Source organism: Arvicola amphibius, chromosome 8 (assembly GCF_903992535.2).
Source record: "Arvicola amphibius chromosome 8, mArvAmp1.2, whole genome shotgun sequence".
Classification (NCBI taxonomy): domain Eukaryota; kingdom Metazoa; phylum Chordata; class Mammalia; order Rodentia; family Cricetidae; genus Arvicola; species Arvicola amphibius.
The window spans coordinates 81,064,811-81,079,743 of NC_052054.1; the positions used below are offsets into that span (position 1 = coordinate 81,064,811).

General features: G+C 37.9%; 1 pseudogene; it reads left to right on the forward strand.

The window, feature by feature from the left end:
* Window positions 1-4,852: 4,852 nt before the first annotated feature.
* On the forward strand, window positions 4,853-9,994 carry LOC119821894 (annotated as a pseudogene).
* Window positions 9,995-14,933: the final 4,939 nt, after the last annotated feature.

The window sequence follows — 14,933 nt, forward strand, 5'->3', positions numbered from 1 at the left end:
CATTCCAATTTTCTCCATTCCCTGAGAAATCGAGTAAGGACAAATTAAAAAGTAATTGCATAATTTCTGAGACAAAGTATTAATTCTTTTGGGTGTTTATTACTGATGATTTATTTAGGTCTACAGCGCAATAAAATGAGTGGTGTAGAAAGAAAAAAAAGCCAGTTTTGTGGAGAAAAGCAACACTGCCATTTTTTCTCTCTGCCTTCCAGCCATTCTTATTCGTTCCTACCAAGCTACTGACAAATAGGTATTTTAGACCAGTCCAGTATCATATCTTTACAGAATTAAAGAAATGCAATATAAAAGAATACATCAAATATTTGCATCATCAATATAATAGAATGCATCACATATTTGCATCACTGAAACAATGTTTCACAATATAAACAAATATAACACATCTTAACAATACTATTCCACAACAGCTGACTTTTATTTTGATATAACCTAGGTTGCATTTTGATACCTCAAGATATTGAGATGCCTAAGCTATAAGACATCTTCTATGGAGAGCTTGATGAATATAGGGAGTAGAAGTAACCAAAGAGAGAGATGTATGAGAAGATGCAGAGACAGGGCCATCTAAGTCCTTTGAAACTGAAGCCCTGTGCATCTGAGACAGAGCTACAAGGTTTGATGTTTGTCCTGCTACGCTTCAGTCTTGCCTTGGTTCAATCTTCCCTCACTGTGTCTCCATTTCTCTACTTTGGAGTGTAAATGGTATTCTGTACCATTGTATGTTGGAAAGATGTAGTTGTTTTCTGATTTTTACAAGATGTTATTTACTGTGGGACAATGATCTTGTACCTTGTAAAGATTTGTCACTTGATAAAGTGCTGACTGGCCAGTTACCAGGCAGGAAGGCTAGGTGGGGTGATCAGAACAGGAGAATTCTGGTAATAGGAAAGGCTCAGTCTGCAGTCATCACCCAGATGCAGAGGAAACACGATGAGAACACCTCACTGATAAAAGGGACCAAACAATGAGGTTAACACAGATAAGATAGTGTAAGATGTAAGAATTAGTTAATAAGGACCCTGAGCTAATCGGCCAACCAGTTTATAATTAATGTAGACCTCTGTGTGTTTCTTTGGGACTGAATGACTGTGGGACAAGTCACTGTCACGTGATCGTCTTGAGCATCAGAAGAGACTTTGAACTTTTGAACAGTGTAGGGACTATTGTGGGCTATGAGTGACTAAATTAATTTTCCTGATAAATACCAGGAGCCTATAGTGACCCAGGTCAAAATGTAATTTATTGAATGAAAAACCTCCCAGATAGGAAGATGTATTTTAATATGTGCCTCTTCTTGGTAACTTTCATTTGATTGCTTGTGAAACCATTAGTAGGAGAAGCCTTTCTGTATGAAATTTCTCACTGGGGATGTGATATGATATAGTAAAGAGAGCTGCTTGTTTGTTCCCAGCTGCTTATCCCAAAGTAATCACACAGAAACTGTATTAATTAAATTACTGCTTGGCCCATTAGCTCTAGCTTCTTCTTGGTTAACTATTACATTTTAATTTAACTCATTTCTATTAACCTGCATATTGCTACATGGCTGTGGCTTACCAGGTAATGTTCCCAGCATCTGTGTCTGGCCGGGATACATAACTTCTCACTGACTCCACCTTCTTTCTCCCAGCATTCACTTTAGTTTCCCCCCCACCAAAGTACTGCCCTACAGCTCTGCTGTAGGCCCAAAGCAGTTCCTTTATTAAACAATGATAATCACAGCATACATAGGGGAATCGCATATTACCTCCCACTTTCTGTTTAAATGAAAAGGAAGGTTTTAATTTTAACATAGTAATATTACAAATAAGAAAACAGGTATCATGCAAGAATTACAGTTACAATACTTTATCTTTTATCATAACTAAGGAAAACTAACTACAACTATAAATTCTTCAACTCCATCAAAAACCCCAGAAGGACATAATATTACCTAAATAAACAGGAAGTATATTGTAAGCAACTTCCAAATCTCTAGAAATGACAGACATCTCGTTGCCCAGACAATCACCCGAAGTTCTTCTGCGTTGTTGGGGCATCCAATATTCAGCCCAGAGGCCCATAGTATCCAGCAGACCTTTCCAGGAAGCAGGAAATTTGAAAACCTGTTCTGCCTTGCAATGGAAAAGTCCATCAGTTTCTTCTGTGTCCTGCAGAATGTCTGGCAGACTCTTTCATGAATCAGGAACCCAGAAGAATCATCTCACCTTTAGGCAAGTTCAGCAGTCATTTCTCTGTGGGTCCTGCACGTCCAGTTCATCAAGCAGTCCAGGCAAGAGTACTTTCTTGCCCAAATGTCTAACAAACTCCATAAGGAGCTGCTTCGATGCCCATCATCCTCTTGCAGTAGATTGGTACCACCAGTGTCTTATTGTCATGATAAGTCTTAAGCTCTTAAAACATTTTAAATGTCATATTCTGCAAGTCTCTGAAAGATTTGAAGAATCCCTATCTATCTGAAATACATCTCTGTACATCTAGAAAATCTAACTAACATGACTACAAACTTGACTATTACTATTATAGATGACTCTCTATTTACCTATATTTTAAATTATACATTACATTTTAAAATGAGCTGCACAAATACAATACCTTAATCAAGAGCAGAAATGCATATAATAAAATTGACCTTAAATTTGTATCAATAAACCAATGCAAATTTCTATAGCATATCCCCCTTTAAATGTAAAGAAAAATTTATGAGCAGTATTTCGGAATATGGGCAAAGTTCTCTCCAAACTGCTTCCTGATTTTTATTTGGCAAAGTGATTTTTTGGAGGTGTTCACAGCGACCTTTTGGGCAGTCTTGATTCATCAAACCACATTAGTCTTGAAGGATTCCACAGGTTCTCATCCTCTGTGGACATAAAAGAACAACCTGTTTTCCAAAGCAATAAATCCTTAGAACCAAATTCTGAAGTGATGATACCTTTGAAGCATATATGTTAGTTACGTAGCTCCTTTATAGTCAAAAAATTCAAAGAAAATACAATAATATACATGATCCAGACACTCTATATATAGTCCATCTTTATGTGGCTTATTTGTTTTTATTCTATCACTTTTTAATATTTATTTTATTCTATTTACTCCTTTAATTTATGACTGTCTGTACTCTGTCTCTTTAAAGACTTCATTTCACTTTTTATTAACCATTTACTTCTTTTTATAACTCTCTCTATATTTTTTTCCTTCTCTCTCCCAAGCCTATGTACATTTTTTAAACACACTGTGTTTCATTTAGAGGTCTTTTATGTAAGAATCTGTCCTATTGTGTATCTGTAATTCTTTACTGTTCAGGAGTGCTTCTTAAAATGCTAAGGACTTCTTATGAACTTAGGCTGTGCCATTGGTAGAGCAAATATGGCCTGCCTGCTTGCTCCACCCAGTGCAACATAGCAGAGGCATGTTTGGTGCCTCTGAGAGCCATGCACATTGCCCCATTTTCAGGCACACAGGGTATCTAAGTTGCCATTAGCGATCTGCTCACAGACCCCATAGCTGGTCCTCCAGAAAGAGTCAGAGTTTGTGCTGGCAGCATGGCCCAGAATCCTGGCATTTCAAAATGGTTCAGGTTTTTGATTTTGGATTTTGATTTCCTCTAAATCAGGAAAAGCTCTCTTAAAGGAGCCACAGCATGTAATCAGTAAGCAAATCCCATCTGGGGAAAAAAATGCAGCTAAACTTCATTTTTTTAGTGTCTAGAATTCCTTTCTGAGCTCTCTAAGATCTCTAAGATCCTATAGCTCTCCTATAGGCTTAAAGTAGTTCCTTTAATAAGTAACGATAATCACAGCATACAGAGGGGAATCCCACAATATGAGTTTCTATAGCCTCAAGCTATTTCCTGTTCGTTGTGTCTATGTGTTGTGGTTGAAACTAATCAGTCAACTTTCTTCTTTTGGTGTCATAACTTCCCCACCATCATGAACTCTATCACCAAATCACACAAGATTCAGTAGAATTAACTGCTATTTGCTGCTAAGGTGGTTTGTTAGTGTACTCTTTTCATTTTTGTTGTTTATTTTTGAAGACAAGGTTTGTCTGTGTAGCCCTAGCTATCGTGAAATTAGCTGTATATACCATGCTGGGTTCAAACTCAGAGATCTGACTTCCAAGTACTGGGATTAAAGGTGGGCCAGCCTTCCTGGCCTTTTTGTTTTTATATTGTTGTATGATGGTTTTGTTCCTGTCAAGCATATGCTGTTGTACTGAGTTTACCCATATCTTGAATTTTAAAATTTTACAGAGTGTATCATTGTTTCCCAGGATGCCATGTATTCATGACATTAATACTGCCTGTGCCTTCGTAGTCATTGGATTGCAGGTGCATAACCTTCTTCCTGCCTGTCTTTGTTTGTCTTGAATTTTTATTTTACAAAGAGTGTTTTAGTTGTATGCATGGATATGCACCATGTGAGTACCTGGTTCTTATATTGATCAAAAGATGGTACTGGAAACCCTGAACTTGGAATAATGGATCGTTATGATCCCCCATGAGCCCACCTACATGCAAGACCAGGAGGACTCTGTACTGTTGAAATATCTTTTCTGCTCTGTGTTATTTGTAATCAGCGTGTTAATTGCTATTGTATTCATTTGTCCATTTGTAACTTTTAAAGCACACAGTGCCTTTTAGTAAAATCTTATTTATGGTGCAGTTTAAATTGGGGTTCTTCATGTTTCTGGTAGATGAATAAAGAGTTGAAGTTAATACATAACTCTTTGTTGAAACTTCAGCCAAAATCTCTGAGTTATTTCTATCTTTTATGTTTGTTTGATTAATTTTTTATGTGAAACAGGTATTTAATGTGTATTTCCGGATTTCCTAAAAGTGATTGCATGGAGTAGACTTGTATTCTACTCAGAGGCAAATAGATATGTACATGCCTCTGCGTTCTGATTGCAAGGATTAGAGACGTGATTCAATGCATCCAGCCTTTTTCATCTTACTTTTCTTTTTTGTTGTTAGGAATTAATCATTCATACAATTTCTATTATCTGTACTTTTACTGTTGATCTGTTTACATATCTTTCATTTTTGGTGAATAGGCATTACTCTTGAAGGTGATATCCTATTTAAAGAGTTAAGAAATGACAGAGGTGAACCTCCTATTCAGTGTGCTTCTAAAGTGACTTAGTTATTAAATTATGATGTCTATGTCATGGAATAAGTATGGAGAGCACCAGAATTATATGACTATACTGTCAAAGAAGTATATATTTACAGTGTTGTCAAACTCTGTTGTACACATGTATGGGATATTTTAGAATGCAGTGACCTATGATGACGTGCATGTCAACTTCACTTTGGAAGAATGGGCTTTGCTGGATCCTTCCCAGAAGAGTCTCTACAAAGATGTGATGGTGGAGACCTACAGGAACCTCACTAGTATAGGTAAGACTGAATTATCTTTCATGTTTCACATACGGGGACAACTGTTCATTGGTTAATGATGGTTTTTGTAATATGATTGAGAAAGATGAGTGGGGTACATAAATCAGGCATGGTTGTAAGGTTTGCTTCAAATGATAACTAAATTTTTTACAATTTAAAATATATAACATACATTTTTCTGGCACTATATTTTTAGGATACAGCTGGGAAGACCATAATATTGAAGAACATTGTCAAAGTTCTAGAAGACATGAAAGGTAATTTTCATGTATAACCTGATACAAATGTACCTCTAAAGAAATTGTAATGTATCTTATATGTTTTAAAGAAAAGCAACAGTGTAAATAATAAAGTGCATTGATGTTTATTAAATTCATCTCACAAAATCATATACCTTAATTTCAGATAGGTGAACTGAACTTGCAAATCATTCTTTTGAGAAAGAAGTCAAGGAAACAATGTCTTATCCTATATTACCATTTGAATCATAATACATTGAGAGCTACGCTGTAAAATTTCCAATTTATTTATTTCATATTATTCATATTATAAAAGATATACATGTTGAAAAGGTGATGAGTATATCTCTAAAATTCTCTACTACACTACTAGTCCATAGAAAGTAGTTTAACCCATATACTTGTTAAGTTTAACGAGGGAGCAGTTAGAGTCACAAATCAAGGGGCAGCTGTTGTGGAGAGGCCTTAATCCAGATACCACAAATCTAAGATGACAGAAGGTCAAAATGTTTGAACTCAATGTGGAAACCTTATATTTGTTATTCTTTCTTCATTAGGTATATCATATGTTACTCTGGATACAAGCCACGTGAGCATAGGGATGTGAAAAGATACAACATACCTCTCTCTCAGAACAGATAGAAGACATATAGCAGTCCCCTTGCTGAGTATACTTGTTAAATTTAATGTAGAAGTATAAAAGTAATTGATTTTCTTCTCTCATTGTTAATATATCAGTAAGCTCCCATTTCAGAAAAACACCATGAGTACTAGGACAGTGTAAATACTTCTGTTTGTCCTAGTTCAGTAGCAAATATACAATCACTCACAAAATAGGAAACTTTATGAATGCAATAAAAGTGGTAAATGTCTGAGCTTTTTCAGTTCTCTTCAAATACATGATATTTCTTATACACAAAAAAGATTCTATAACTGGGAATCATGTAATAAAGGCTGTTATCAGTTATCTTCAAAGATGAAAAGCAAGCCTTAATGAAGGGAAAAACAAGATTGTAAGCATGGTGATAAAACCTTAATATATAATTAAAATAGGACTATATTGTAAAATTAATTTATACAGATAAAAAAATTCAACGATGTATTAAATGTAGTAATGCTTTCATATGTTCCATTATCATTGTAGGCAAGAAACAAGTCAAAGTAGAGAGAAAACTTCTACATATAGTCAATGTGTTAAAGCCTATGCATGTGACAGCCATCTTCAGAGGCCTGAAAAAACACATACTAGACTGAAATCCTATGAAGAAAATGAGTGTGGTGAGAAATTCTATGAATGTAATCACTTTGGTAAAGCCTTTGCATGCCACAGTTATCTACAAAGACATAAAAGAAACCATACTGGAGAGAGGCCCTATAAATGTAATCAGTGTGGTAAAGCCTTTGCTTGTCACAGCAGTCTTCAAAGACATAAAAGAAGTCATACTGGAGAGGAACCCTATGAATGTAATCAGTGTGGTAAAGCCTTTGCATGCCACAGTCATCTCCAAAAACATAAAAGATCCCATACTGGAGAGAGACCCTATAAATGTAATCAATGTGGTAAAGCTTTTGCATGCCACGGGAATCTACAAGTTCATGAAAGAACCCATACTGGAGAGAAACCCTATGAATGTAATCAGTGTGGTAAAGCCTTTGCACAACACAGTAGTCTCCAAAGACATAAAAGAAGCCATACTGGAGAGAAACCCTATAAATGTAATCAATGTGGTAAAGCTTTTGCATGCCACGGGAATCTACAAATACATAAAAGGAGCCATACTGGAGAGAAACCCTATGAATGTAGTCAGTGTGGTAAAGCTTTGCACATCACAGTTATCTACAAAGTCATAAAAGAACCCATACTGGAAAGAAACCCTATGAATGTAATCAGTGTGGTAAAGCCTTGCTTTTCACAGCAGTCTGCAAGACATAAAAGAACCCATACTGGAGAGAAACCCTATGAATGTAATCAGTGTGGTAAAGCCTTTGCACGTCACAGTCATCTACAAAGACATAAAAGAAGCCATACTGGAGAGAAACCCTATGAATGTAATCAGTGTGGTAAAGCCTTTGCACGTCACAGTCATCTCCAAAGACATAAAAGAAGCCATACTGGAGAGAAACCTATGAATGTAGTCAGTGTGGTAAAGCCTTTGCATACCACAGTTATCTACAAAGTCATAAAAGACACACATACTGGAGAGAAACCCTAATGAATGTAATCAGTGTGGTAAAGCCTTTGCTTTTCACAGCAGTCTGCAAAGACATAAAAGAAGCCATACTGGAGAGAAAACCCTATGAATGTAATCAGTTGTGGTGAAGCCTTTGCACATCACAGTCATCTACAAGACATAAAAGAAGCCATACTGGAGAGAAACCCTATGAATGTAATCAGTGTGGGTAAGCCCTTTGCACGTCACAGTCATCTCCAAAAACATAAAAAATCCCATACTGGAGAGAAACCCTATGAATGTAGTCAGTGTGGTAAGCCTTTGCATACCACAGTTATCTACAAAGTCATAAAAGAACACATACTGGAGAGAAACCCTATGAATGTAATCAGTGTGGTAAAGCCTTTGCTTTTCACAGCAGTCTGCAAAGACATAAAAGAAGCCATACTGGAGAGAAACCCTATGAATGTAATCAGTGTGGTAAAGCCTTGCTTTTCACAGCCGTCTGCAAAGACATAAAAGAAGCCATACTGGAGAGAAACCCTATGAATGTAATCAGTGTGGTAAAGCCTTTGCACGTCACAGCCGTCTGCAAAGACATAAAAGAAGCCATACTGGAGAGAAACCCTATAAATGTAATCAATGTGGTAAAGCTTTTGCATGCCACGGGAATCTACAAAGACATAAAAGGAGCCATACTGGAGAGAAACCCTATGAATGTAGTCAGTGTGGTAGAGCGTTTGCACGCCACAGTTATCTACAAAGTCATAAAAGAACACATACTGGAGAGAAACCCTATGAATGTAATCAGTGTGGTAAAGCCTTTGCTTTTCACAGCAGTCTGCAAATACATAAAAGAAGCCATACTGGAGAGAAACCCTATAAATGTAATCAGTGTGGTAAAGCCTTTGCACAATACAGTGGATCTCCAAAGTCATAAAAGAACCCATACTGGAGAGAAACCCTATGAATGTAGTCAGTGTGGTAAAGCCTTTGCACACCACATTCAACTCCAAAAACATAAAAAATCCCATACTGGGGCTGGAGAGATGGCTCAGAGGTTAAGAGAACTGACTGCTATTCCGGAGGTCCTGAGTTCAATTCCCAGCAACCACATGATGGCTCATACCCATCTATAATGAGATCTGGTGCCTAGAACACTATATACATAATAAATAAATTTTAAAAAAATCCCATACTGGAGAGAGACCCTATAAATGTAATCAATGTGGTAAAGCTTTTGCATGCCACGGGAATCTACAAATACATAAAAGGAGCCATACTGGAGAGAAACCCTATGAATGTAATCAGTGTGGTAAAGCCTTTGCACATCACAGTCATATCCGAAAACATAAAAAATCCCATACTGGGGCTGGAGAGATGGCTCAGAGGTTAAGAGAACTGACTGCTATTCCGGAGGTCCTGAGTTCAATTCCCAGCAACCACATGATGGCTCATACCCATCTATAATGAGATCTGGTGCCTAGAACACTATATACATAATAAATAAATTTTAAAAAAATCCCATACTGGAGAGAGACCCTATAAATGTAATCAATGTGGTAAAGCTTTTGCATGCCACGGGAATCTACAAATACATGAAAGGAGCCATACTGGAGAGAAACCCTATGAATGTAGTCAGTTTGGTAGAGCCTTTGCACACCACATTCAACTCCAAAAACATAAAAAAGCCCATACTGGAGAGAGACCCTTTTAGTGTAATCAGTGTGGTAAAGACTTTGTATGTCAGAGTAATCTCTGAAAACATAAAAAACCCATTCTGGAGAGAAACATTATGACTGTAATTAGTGTGGTAAAGGCTTTGATTATCACCTTCATCTTCAAAGACATGAACTAACACATGCTGGAGAGAAACCCTAAGAACATTGTGAGTGAGGTAAAGCCTTTTCACCTCACAGTACTCTTCAAATGCATGAAAGATCACACACTGCAGATAAACTCTATGAATGTTATCTGTGTGAGAAAGCATTTACATGTGTGAATAACCTAAATCATGAGAAAAATCATACTGCATATACACCCTATAAATGTATTCCATGTGATAAAATTTTGTACTTTATGTAGGAGTAAAACGTTTTGTATGCAACAATCTGTTAAAATCTTTGTATATTACAATAAACATTCAGTACCTGAAGAAGATACTGAGGACTTCTTATTATAAAGTATTTGGTGAGATCTTTAGCCAAAACTCTTCTAATCAGCTACACAGTGATTTGGGATTCCACTCTGTATGCTGTGAATGTATTTTGTTACTGTTGTTTAGTAAAGAAGCTGCTTTGTGTCTATGGCAGGGCAGAATAGAGCAAGGCAGGAATTCCAAGCAAAGACAGAGGAGAAAAGAAAGGGGAGTCAGACTCCATGTATCTGCTGAAGGAGACAGATGCCCTGGAACCTTACCGGAAAATCACAAGTCTTGTGGTAAAATACAAAATAATAGGAATGACTTAATTAAAATGTCAGCCTTAGTTAATAAGAATCCTGAGCTAGCAGGGCAGTGGTGGAATACACCTTAATCCCTGCACTTGGGAGGCAGAGGCAGGTAGATATCTGTGAGTTTGAGGCCAGCCTTGTCTATAAGAGCTAATTCCAGGACAGGCTCCAAAGCCCTTGAAAAACCATGTCTCAAAAAACAAAATAACAACAACAACAACAAAAGAATTCTGAGCTAATCGGCCAAGAGGTGTTTTAATTAATATAGTTCTGTGTGATTCTTTCAGGTCTGGGCAGCCAGTAATGAGAAAGAATCCTTCACTTATAACACAAGACTATTTCTTCTGTAGAAATAAAGTTGGCAGTGTTAACAATCTTTTCAAGCATTATGCCCTTTTTATGCAGTTTGTATTTACAAACTCATGGCAAAAATGAAATTTATGAAGTCCTTTGTATAGGGTAAATGGGCCAGCCAAAGAAACACATCCTGACCCTGAAACCAGAGCCAGTGAAGTACATAATTTTGACTCTGAAACTGAATTCAAAGAAATATATCCTGACTCCAAAACCAAGACAAAGAAACACACTTTGTTCCTGAATCCAGAGTCAATGAAAGAAACACCTGAACCTGAAACCAGACTCAAAGTTTAGAAGGGACAAGTGAAAGAACACACTTTGATTCTGAAACAAGAGCCAAAGATACACACTCTATTCTTGACCAACTAGCACAAACCAGCTAATCCCTAAGCTCGAGATCTACCAACATCTGAGCAAAATCCAGCCATTCTCTGCATTGTTCAAGATCAGAGATTAACATCTAACCAATTCCCTCCCAGAGAATCTTCTCCCTGGGAAAACTCTGCCCCTAAGAAGTCCTATATAAGTTCTGTACCTGTCCAGTTGGCATCTGCCTATTTCTGTCCTAGCAGAGGCAGCCCCTCTCTTGGATTCTTCCCTTCCAAATGAATTTCTTGAATGAATTTTGGGTGAAAACCTTTCACTGGAGTGATAAGAAACTCTGTAGTGGAGAAGCTTTGGTCACCTCTGCTGGCAAACTTTCTTAAAGGACCAGGGCAGAAGTAGCTACTCTTCACCAGAGACTGCAACATTTCAGCAACAGTTTCCCATTAACTCCAGTGAAGCAGAGAAGTAACAATCTGGGCTGTAGCTGAGAAAGAAATTGACATCTCTATTAGGAAACTCCCTAGTGTGGTGGAACAGAGGAGCAACAGAAACCTCTGCTAGGAAACTCCCTTAGGGAAGTGGAGCAGAACAGCCATGGACATCCTCTGCTTTGCAGCTCTCTTAGCAGAATGAAACAGGGGCCCATCTGTGATGGCTTTCTTGGAGAGGAGCAGTATTGCTACATCCTGCAGGAAGAACCTCTCCCACTAGACCACAGCCTCGGGTATAGCCGGACTTTTCAATAGTATATGTCAGGACCATCTTTGACAAGTAGACCCACTTAGCAGGGTAGGGGCGTACGGAATAGAAAAGTAAGAAAAGAGATTGAAGACACAAGTGAAAATATTAGAAGCATAGGATAGCACCGGGAGGGAGTTCCAGTGAATACTGTACGTCTGCTTGCATTTAATTTCCATATACTTTCAAACCCCGATACAGTAGGGGAAGAAGACAAAAGACTGCTTTAACGTGATGCACAGGGCAACGAAAACAGTTACTTGCTTCAATACTTGGAGCCATCAAGTCCATAATTGTTGAGAAAAACATTCTGTTATTCACGCAGTGAATGCACCCTAGACTTAGTATCCTAAAGGCAGTCATTCCCTAGGTCAAACCTCTTAATTCAAAAGAAGTATGTTTGGCTTTTTTTGTTTGTTTGTTTCATTAGCCTGCCTGTGGCAAGGTAGCCTCTCCTCAGAACTCCATGGCCAGCAAAGACACTGGACATAAAGACCAGAAGACACATCTAGGAGGACCAGAAGACACATCTGGGAGCAAAGACACCGGATTCTAGCACCAGAAGACTCATCTGGGAACAAAAGACACCAGATATTCATACCAGAAGACACATCTGGGAGCAAAGACACCAGATCTTAAAACCGGAAGACACATCTGGGAGGCGTCCCTCAACTACAAGGAATCCCTGACTCAGTGCTGTGGAGTCCCATCTGGACGGCCTTCCCTAGCGTAGTCAAGTATCCTGACCCTGTGCCAAGGCCACCTAACCAGAGGGGGGAGAGGCTCCTGTCCCAGGCAGGTCTGAGGAGCCCAGCAAGGGAGTGCTGGCTCCTTCAGATTGTGCTGCAAGGAATAGCTCCTGCCCTGGTACTGAGGAGATCCACCCAGATTCAGTCAGAGCAAGGATTGGAACAAGTCACCAAGTCTCTCCTAGCTCCATTTAAAGGAAGAGATGGGCAGGAGCCAATGCAAGAACTCCTCTAACAACCTGAAAGGCAATTTGTCATCACCAGAATCCAGTCATCCCGAAACAACAAGAATTGAACACCCTACTCCAGAAGTAATAGAAGAAATCGCCCTTAAACAGTACTTCATGAAAATTATAGAGGACCTTAAACAGGAGGTAAAAACTGCCATAAAGAAATGGAGATGACAAACAAAAAAGTAGATGAAATAAATAAATCTCTTAAAGATACCCAAGAAAAACAAGAAAAAGCAATCAAACAGTTAAGGGCAACAGTACAAGACCTGAAAAATGAAATGGAGGTAATGAGGAAAACACAATCTGAGGGAAGACTGGAAATGGAAATTCTGAGTAAACGAACAGAAACTTCAGAGACAAGTATTTCCAACTGAATACAAGAGATGGAAGAAAGAATCTCGGACTCTGAAGATACTATAGAGGAAATAAAATCACAGATTAAAGAACAAAACAAATCCAACAAATTCTTAACACAAAACATCCAGGAAATCTGGGGCACCATGAAAAGACCAAACTTAAGAATAATTGGAATAGAAGAAGGGGAAGAATTACAACTCAAAGGCCCAGAAAATATATTCAACAAAATTATAGAAGAAAATTTCCCCAACCTAAAGAAGGATATTCCTATGAAGCTACAAGAAGCCTACAGAACACCAAATAGACTGGATCAAAAGAAAGCATCCCCATGCCATATAATAATCAAAACACAAAACATACAGAATAAAGAACAGATATTAAGAGCTGCAAAGGAAAAAGGTCAAGTAACATACAAAGGGAAACCTATCAGAATTACACCTGAATTATCACTGGAAACCATGAAAGCCAGAAGGTCTTGGATAGATGTGCTACAGACATTAAGGGAACATGGATGCAAGCACAGACCACTATACTTGGCAAAGCTAGCATTCACCATCAATGGAGAAAACAAGATATTCCAGGACAAAAACAGATTTAAACAATACGTAGCCACAAATCGAGCCTTGAAGAAAGTAATAGAAGGAAAATCGCAAACCAAGGAGTCCAACAACGCCCACAATAACTCAGGCATCTAGCGACCCTTCACCAGCACAACTAAAGAAGGCAAACACACAAATCTCTACTACAAAAAAAATGACCGGAGTTAACAACCACTGGTCATTAATATCACTTAATATCAATGGACTCAATTCACCTATAAAAAAGCACAGGCTAAGAGACTGGATACGAAAACAGGATCCAACATTCTGCTGTTTACAAGAAACACACCTCAACCACAAAGACAGATCACCTACTCAGAGTAAAGGGTTGGGAAAAGGTTTATCAAGCAAATGGACCTAAGAAACAAGCCGGTGTGGCCATACTAATTTCTAACAAAGTTGACTTCAAACTAAAATCAATCAGAAGAGATGGAAAGGGACACTTTATACTCATAACAGGAAAAATCCATCAGAATGAAGTCTCAATCCTGAATATCTATGCCCCTAATATAAAAGCTCCCACTTATGTAAAAGAAACATTACTAGAACTCAAGGCAGCAATCAAACCACACACACTAATAGTAGGAGACTTCAACACTCCTCTCACTAATGGACAGGTCAATCAGACAGAAACCTAACAGAGAATTAAGAGACTTAATAGAGGTAATGAACCAAATGGACTTAACAGACATCTGTAGAACATTGCACCCAAATAGGAAAAAATATACCTTCTTCTCTGCGGCTCATGGAACCTTTTTGAAAATTGACCACATACTTGGTAACAAAGCAAACGTCCACAGTTACAAAAAAATATTAGTAACCACCTTTGTCTTATCGGATCACCATGGATTATAATTAGAATTCAACAACAATGCTACCCCCAGAAAGCCCAAAAAGTCATGGAAACTGAACAGTCAACTACTGAACCACAGCTGGGTCAAGGAAGAAATAAAGAAATTAAAGTCTTTCTTGAATTTAATGAAAACAAAGACACAACATACTCAAACCTATGGGACACAATGAAAGCAGTGCTAAGAGAAAGTTCATAGCACTAAGTGCCCACTTAAAGAAAACGGAGAAAGCACTCATTGGTGACTTAACAGCACACCTGAAAGCTCTGGAAAAAAAGAAGCAGAATCACCTAGGAGGAGTAGAAGACTGGAAATAATCAAACTGAGGGCAGAAATCAACAAAATAGAAACACAGAAAACAATCTAAAGAATCAATGAAACAAAAAGCTGGTTCTTGGAGAAAATCAACAAGATTGACAAACCCTTAGCCAAACTAATC